Source organism: Coturnix japonica, chromosome Z (assembly GCF_001577835.2).
Source record: "Coturnix japonica isolate 7356 chromosome Z, Coturnix japonica 2.1, whole genome shotgun sequence".
Taxonomy (NCBI): domain Eukaryota; kingdom Metazoa; phylum Chordata; class Aves; order Galliformes; family Phasianidae; genus Coturnix; species Coturnix japonica.
The window spans coordinates 46,711,463-46,720,051 of record NC_029547.1 but is presented as its reverse complement, the minus strand read 5'-3'; the positions used below and the strand labels follow the sequence as shown (position 1 = coordinate 46,720,051).

Sequence of the window (8,589 nt, the reverse complement as noted above, 5' to 3'; positions counted from 1 at the left end):
TACTTGAGGTCTTTTCTGAGCCAGTCCATTCTGTGATTCCTTCAATTTAAGTTCTTCTTATGCCTGTTTTACAGTGTGTTTATGAGAATGCAGAACTAGAGTAGAATCGATGGTGCTCATTGAGACCATGTACTCAATTAGGAAAACACTCGACCCTTTACTAAAGAGATGTATAAGGGTACTGTAACTGGGAGCTTGGAAGGTTGCAGCTTTCAAAGCATTTTGTAAAACGCTACACGATGGAAATCTGTCTCATTTCTTTACATGGGTTTATGCAGCCAACCTGATCTGGCGACTGATGTCAGCATAGAAAATCAAGACTTAATGTTTTTAAAATGTTGTGTTGCAGTCAACCTGTAACAATACGAGTACTTCTGCCGTTCTAGGTGTTAGTGATTACCGTGCCTCGAAAAACTTCTGCTCTTAGGAGAATGTGAAGTACCATCTTCTGAAGTTGCTAGTATAGAATGGAATCATAAAATCATAGAAATGCTTGAGTTGGAAGGGACCCTTAAAGGTCATCTAGTCCAACTCCCCTGCAGTGAACAGGGACACCTACAGCTCAATCAGATGCTCAGAGCCCCATCCAGCCTGACCTTGAGTGTCACCAGGGGTGAGGATCATTTTTGTGGCCCTCCTTTGAACACATTCCAGCAGCTCCATGTCTCTCCTGTACTGAGGACTTCGCATCTGGACGCAGTACTCCAGGTGAGGCCTCTCCAGCTCAGCGCAGTCGGGCAGGATCACCTCCCTCAGCCTGCTGACCATACTGCTTTTGGTGCAGCCCAGGATACAGTTGGCTGTCTGGGCTGTAAGGGCACATTGCTGGCTTGCATCCAGCATTTCTTCCACCCAAGTCTTCTGTAGTTGCTGCAGTTGCCCAGCCTACTCATACTGACTGTGTAGAAGCATTAAGGGAAGGTCACCTCTCAACTTTATACTTGAGACATAGGTAAAGTTTTTTTGCCAGCAAGTTCTAAGTTTGCTTTAATAGCTTCCACCTTTTTTTTTTTTTTTTTCCTCCCAAATGACTGTTTAATCTAGGTGGCCTTTTTAGATTTTGTCTTTCTTATTATATATATTTTTTTCTCTTAAAAAGGCATGTAGTGATCTCCCAAAACTGAAGTAGTTCCAGAATAAAACACTGACTTGTCTGTAAGAAGAAGTGGAAGCACTTCCATTAAAACTCTGAGCTAGATATGGCTTGCAAAGTGAATGTGAACATAATGCTTTGGAAAGTATGCATGTTGGTAGAATTTCACTTCTTAGCTATTGTCTTGAGAGATGTTGGCTTACAAATGTAAGGAAAATGTAGTGGTAGTCTTTATAGGTATTGAACATTTTCTTTGTGTTTTTGTTGTTATCATTGTTTTGGAGATGTTGTCCAGTTGACACATAACTGGAAGTAGAGATACTAAATAAAAGCTTCTGCTGATAATGGTGTTTGAAGATGCAAAAGACTGTCAGTAGCCCTGACTAATTCAGTGATTTGAACATGGTTTTGTTTTTGTTATTGCTAGGAAGGATGCATGATGATGTTTTAAACCACTCCAACCTGCTAGGTTAGGTACATTGTTGGGTTTAAAGGAAATGCAGAGAAAACTTAACTCAGGACAGCTTGACTGAAGCAAGCTAAAAGTCAGGAAGCTGCCTGTGTCTAAGGTCTTTTACTTGTGTCAGACATCTTTTGAAGTTCTGTCTTGAAGTAAGTTTATGGTTTCATATTCTTCACGCCTGCCTCTTTAAAAACACAAGCTTTGCGTGTAAGACTGTAAGTTTAGATGATATATGGAAGTAAGTGTAATAAGCAGAAGACAAAAGGATTATTCTGCATTAAAAGCAATCCTCGCTGTTACAATGCGTAACACTGTTTCATGTCTGAATGAAGATGTGCTGTAAACACTGGTTTGTTCTGTAATTTACTCTTACGTGGCCAAGAAAAAGATCCTTGAATTAGTTTTACTGAATATAAGTGCTTCTATGTTTAAATCAACAGGCTATGATAATGAAATATGCAGTGTGGTGAGATCATGTGAGATTGAAAGCCTTCTTTGCTACTGGAGGTTTGATTGAAACTTGTTTCTGCAGAGACCTGTAAGTCTTGCAAGTAATGTTGCAGTGCTGTAGGAAGGAATAAAACAGCAGTGGCATGATAGTGACATTGTTTCCTCTATTTATTTGTTTGTTTATTTTAAGGCAGAACAAGTACTTCACAACTGTGGGGTAGCACAGGTCATCCAGAAGCAGAGGGAGTGAAAACTGGTGAGCTGGAGTTACTGTTCTTTGCATTGAAAAGATGACTACTGAACACTTTAATGACTGCCTCTCATTTAAACAGTGGTTAGAAACTGACAGAGCTTGCGAGGGAGAGTGTTCGGGGGACTGGAGTGAAAAGGAGCTAAAGTGTGTTTGTGTTGGCGTTATCACAGTACAAGTGAGACTATCAGGAAGAAATAGGCATGTGCAAATAGTTCTACCATTACTTTCTCCGTCTCTTCAAAATGACAAGAAGCAGATGTCTTATTATCCCTGTAGACATGTATTTAGGCCGTCATTAACAGATACCTACTAAATGTTCTGCCTTTGTGACTAACAATAACTTAAAATTTCATCTATGTTGTAAGGGCTTGTGTTTTGGTGGCCGTAACCATCCATAATGTTTGCAAGTGAGGTTGGCCTTGCTTTCGGAATAGCATCATTTCATTCCTGTTTAAGGTGGGAGGCATTCTCTGCGTTTAGTCTGTGTATGCAATGATGTGCTGTGCTGTACTTCATTAACTAAAGGAGGAAGGTTATATTTTCAGGTCTCTGTGATGAGTGTCATGTTATGTGCTGACTTGCAAGCGGTCAACAAGTTTTTCTCTTTTAATTAAGAACTCTTCACTCAATCAGACAGTCAGTGTAGGATACTATACTCAGACAATTATTACGTGATCATTACCATTTTACAGAATACAGTGCAAATCTCGAGTGCTTAACTAAGAATTACATTGTGCTTTAGCAGGTCATCTCTGCTGTGTTTTCCCATAATGTGCACACAGACATTCATAAAATGTTTGTAACCACAAAAATTGCTCGTTAGTGAAAATATAAGAGCATGGCCAGTGCAATGTTCACAGAATTTTTTTTTCTATCTTACTTTTTCAGGCATAATCTTTTTTTTTCTTTCTTTATTTTTTTCTTTTTTTCCCCACAGTTTGTCACTTGAAAGAACAAACTAAAAGATACAATCCAGCAGGCAAACCTGTAAATTCTTTACATTCAAAGAACTGTCTCTGACCGTTTCCTGGTGTACCTCAGCTATCTATTAGTTTAAGTACCTAGGCTGACAAGATGACTTCCAGGGCTCAATCGATTACCTAGTTGAAGGACAATGCTAAATTTGTTTTAACTTACTAGACAGCGGAAATTCACTGGAAAAGTTTATTTTGTTCTTAGCTGGGTTTACTTGAAGATGTATTTTTTTTTTTAACATATCAGCAAATCTGCTTCATTCAGAGTTATTTCTTCCATTTGAGGTATGCTTGCAGGATCAGATCTGACTGTGTTTATGAAAGCCACCCAGTTCCATAGTTAGTGATTCCAAGTAGTCTTGCCTCGCTGTGCTGGTTGGTTGTTTACGGCCTTGCATGTCCTTTCCCATATACAGGTTTTTGAGCTTAACTGACTCTGGGAAAATCAAGCATAACACCACCACTTGTTGAATGCTGTCTTAGAATTTCCTCCACAAGTGCACGTTGTTCTAGTCCTATGCAAATGCATATGAGAAGTTGTTCTTTTGTGTTAGCATGGAAAAGGTATGCTCAGAAATTGTACTTCATTAAATAAATGCACTGGGTTTAGATATAAAAGTTTACTCTTTAGGGACAATTACACTAATGTATTTTATCTGTTGAATGAATAACATAACTAAACCACCTTTTCCCGTACCAGTTTCCTAAGACTGACTGCAGAGTTGTCTTGTATCTTGGACTCATTTTTGCTTCGTGATCATGCTTTTTGTATTTGGTTGCCTGGTTAAAACCTTGATGAAAGAAAGGTCTTTCTACTATGTTTATATACTATGCCTGTCCTGTTCTCAGACACTTATTTTTTCCCCTGGAAAATCCATATATGCTATTTTTTTATTTATTTTTTTTTTTTTTCCCCAACCATCTTTTCCTAATGAGCTTGGACCTGATAAAACACCATTACTTTAACTTGAATCTTGAATCTGCACTCTTAAGGTTTAAATTTTATTGCCACTGCCCCTGCAGACAAGTACAAAACTAGCCTATTCAAAATACTCTTTTAATAGCTTATTTTACCCAAAGCTTGGATCTAACTATTTATCAGGAATAGTTTGACTTCAAGGTATTTTTTTACAACAACATTTAGCTTTGTTAACCACGCCATTTGGTTGCACCAAATAAAATATTCTGCACATGTTCCAATTCACTAATCTTACCCTTCTAATTTTGTTCATCTTGTTCTTGTATTTCTTGACCAGTTAGAGTGGAGAAGATATCACTCCCAAGATCAGATTATTTCAGATAATTTCACAGAAGACTCAAGTTCTATATCCCTAAAATGCTTTATTCAAGCATGTTATCTTGGCCATTGTCCACAGGAAAATGAGTCTAGATCCCTAGAAGCTTATTTCTGAGTTACCATAAATGTTGCCTGACCATATACAAAGCTTCTGGATAGCTAGTGAAGCTAATTTTAGTTTACTTTTCTGTACTTCAGATTCTTTCATTTGAGAAAAGTCACCTATGCCTATTGGTCCACAAGGTATTGATTCTTAGCACCTGGAGGTCTCATTCTTGAATTATCTTGAAATTGGTGGATACTGAAAGTTCTGTATTGTAATCTTTTCAGCAGAAGCATAGATGCTGCTACCAGAAATTGTTTATTAGGAGTATGTTTCCTCCAATCTGCAGTAGTCAAATTCTGAAAATTGTTTACTGTGGACATGGGTTGTGTGGTTATAAGCTGAAAATGGATTAAATTTAGAAGTGTCACAGATGCTTTTGTGTTTTGGGGGAAAAAAAATAATAATTAAAAAAATAAAATTTAAAAAAAAAAAAAAAAAAAAAAAACCAAAACCACATAACATTTTACCCTAAAAAAATTACTTGAATTATTGCAGTGGGACCTAAGTGAGTGTTTGGCCAACTCTGTATTCTTATAAGCCATTCTTTAATTGAGTATGTGAATAGATTATAGTCTTAAAATGAAGTCGTTTTTGCAGTTTATCTCTGTTTGTGCCAGTGTTGCATGTCCTCCTTCCGTTTCTCCACAAAATGGTTCAGATGACTTGCCTAGTGGAGACTGAGAGAGACTTCCTAAAGCACCACTCTGTGAGAGTCTTTATTCTACAGTCATAAACACGAATTGATACTGAATTGAATTTCTGAAAGTGGATGGGAAGATTACGAAGTATAAGCATAAGTGTAAATATTCCAGATTCTTCTTCAGTAGCCACCATCATTAGCTTATTTTCCCCCAGATTCCCTAGCCACTTGTTCCTGTGACAAGTAGCCTTTGAGTTAGTCATCCGTTATCACCATCTGCAGTGACTGACGATTTTAACATGCAAACAGCAGGGGGGGAGTCAGCTCACTCCTCTTTTAGCTTTACTGTAAAGTCAGAGCAGTGCACTCGTCTTTCCTCAGGAGTTACTTTTTCAAATGCTTGTAATGTACAGAGATCTACATATGGCATATCCTGAGACAAACCCTGCTCAGTGCTTACGCTGTACGTGATCTGTTGTGAGCATGCTGTGTAGCGGTGTCCCGTTCTGTCCCCTTCTGTCCTTGTCAGCCCAACTTTTAGTGTTATGTGTTTCCTATGACGTATTTCATTAAACTGTGCTCTGAAGAAGAGGAGAAGAGAATATCAGTTCAGGTGTCATGTACTTAAACAACTGAGGTGTGTTTAATAACTTCAGTAAATTATTTTGATTGTCTCTTATGCCATAGCTCAGACGCCAAAAGTAAATCTTGGTGAAGTGCTGAGAGGAGACAAATGCAAGTCTAAGTACTGCTGGGATGCTGTAGTAGTGAGTGTGTTGCATTTAGATACTGTTTCTTCCATTTTTCTACTCTACAGGTAATATATCTGTCTTGAGTTTGAAACACGTGGTAGGAAGTAATAATATAATGTAAAAAGATTTTGCATTTAGAAGTTCCTGGGGGAGACTTGAGGTATACCTGGAATCTAATTATGATGGCACAATAAAAACAGTGGTGTTTATTTATTTACTTGATAATATTCCTTGCATGGGATGTTCCTGGTTAGACAGAATGTTTTCAGAGGATATTTTCTTCCTAAAGTGCTTGAATAGTTTGTGTCAACATGTGGCAGTAGACTTCTGTTGATAGAGTCATCACTTTGCATGCTAATTAACCATCAATTCTGAAAATTCTGAAAGTTAATGATATTTTAATGATGGATAGCTGATGGTTTTTCACGTAGAATAAATAAAAAGACTGATGTAAAAATGCAAGTTGTATATCAGCTAAAGCTTTTTACAGTTGCTTTCTTCTCAACTTGATGCTGATTGATCTGCTGTTGTGAACTAGAAAGGTTCTGCAGTATATGCACTATCTGTTAATGTCCATATGAAATGGTGCTATGTGAACTTGGCTCCTGACACCATAATAGCCGTTCAGTGATTATTTGCTTTCATGCTATTTTTCCACACAACTGTCTCTTTTACTATGTTTGCTATATTACTACATATGTATATAATGCTGATCTTTTTTCCTAGTGATTTTCTTTTTGTTATTGTCTATTGTTTTATTTCAGCTGACTGTTGATGCTCTCTTTGTTGTTAATGTTATCATCTATACTTAAAGTTGTAAAGGGATAACCTATGGTTTTGCAGTTAGGTATGTGTAAACTTCTTTTTTCACCGGCTTTGATCACTTATGTATGTAAGCGGGCATCTGTGCCTTGTTGTAAGGGATTCTGAGGAATTCTCTGCAATGCTCTCAGTGCATATCTTCAGTTCGTTTATGGACTTAAACTGCCCTACCCTAGAACCTGGAATGTACCATTACTTTGACAAGGTAAGGAAAACCAACCTGTTTAGTGGCTTGTTTTCTAGCAAATTGGATTTAAGTATGTGATGAAATAACTATCTGGAGCTGAGAAAGGAAACTTCAGGAGGTGGCCAGTTGCTTTGCTAGCTCAAGTATGCAAAACTTACTTTAACTGCAGCTGGTGCTAAGCAGGTTGTGATAATGGAAAATGGTTTTTTTTTCTTTTTCGCAGAGATTGAGCTAAGCTGTTGGTATTCGGCAGGTTAGAAAACATTTTCATGACTACTGCATTGAAGTGCAAATCTTACTGAGCATAAGTCAAGAAGGGAAATACTGGCTTCCATCTTTGGGGATCTTATATATATGCTGTTGAAGTGTCTGGAGTGAAAGAACAGCCCTAGTGAGTTGCAGCTAACAGCAAGCTGGTGGATCTTGCTCTCATTCCACCTGCCTTTTCCTGAAGAGTTTCCTTTTGCTCTTCTGCTACTTTCACCTTATACTGACAGGCTTAAAGCTGTTTTCATGATTGTGTTGTGCATGTTCTGTATGTTAAAATGAGCACCTGATGTATTAGGATTTGCTTGCCTCAAGGTGGCCTTCTCTAGCAAGGAGTGGACACTAACTGCCAGTAATTTCTAAAACAGCAGAAAAGCAGCTGTCAGATCAAACCAGTCTTCTGTAGAGACACTTCAATTTGTTGCTATAATGACCTTCAGGTCTTTTGGCTACTCTTAACTATTAGCTCACCGCATAGCAAAACTTTGCTGCTGTTAGTCGAAACAAAACAAGAAGTCCAAGATTGGGTTACAGAAGAAATGGGTTTTGTAAGTGCTGAATCCTCTTGTGCCGCTGTTTTGCGCTGGATTTTTCTTTGAGGACTATGTTTCTTAAACTGGTGTCACGTTGCGCTGTTAGGGCTGACAGATGAGATGGTTGTAACGTGATGGTGTTGCTCTTTTCTGTAGTCTGGCTCTCAACATTATTTAGTACCTTTAAAAAAAAAAAAACAAAACACACACGCACACACAAAAAAGAGAATTTGCAAAACTACCTATTGATAATCTTTTTACACCCAGCTTGGAATGAGTGAATGGTGATTCATATGTTAGATGAAATTGTCTTCAACTGTAACACGTTATTAGATTATGCAGTGAAAAAATGCCTTGACAGTTAACTTTTGGCAGTCCTTGCTTGTTTCAAGATGGCCAGGAAACGTAAATGCAAACCAGTTTGATAACTGCAGGCGTCCTTCTTTGTGAAATGCTATTTATTTGTGGAAAATAAAGCATGTTTTCACACTGCTTGACTTTGACCCTCCTCTCTCCCTTCTCTCACATGTGCAAAACAATATACCTAATGGTGAGGAAATGAAAAATCAATGTGATGGCTTTAAAGGTAAAATTCTAATCACAAATGTAAGTTTTCAAGCACTGTTATTCTGTTGATAATGTGAACCTCTTTGCATAGCAAGGTTGAAGAATTCTTTACTGTTGCCAATGGGGAAATAAAAAGAAAAGGAAAAAGTTGAAAAGTAAGTTTAAAATTGTTGTTTTAAATCCTT

General features: G+C 37.7%; 1 protein-coding gene across 3 annotated transcripts in view; it reads left to right on the top strand.

The window, feature by feature from the left end:
• The window catches only part of PCGF3 (polycomb group ring finger 3), a 50,193-nt gene that overhangs the window by 1,614 nt on the left and 39,990 nt on the right, over window positions 1–8,589 (top strand). The window lies entirely within an intron of this gene.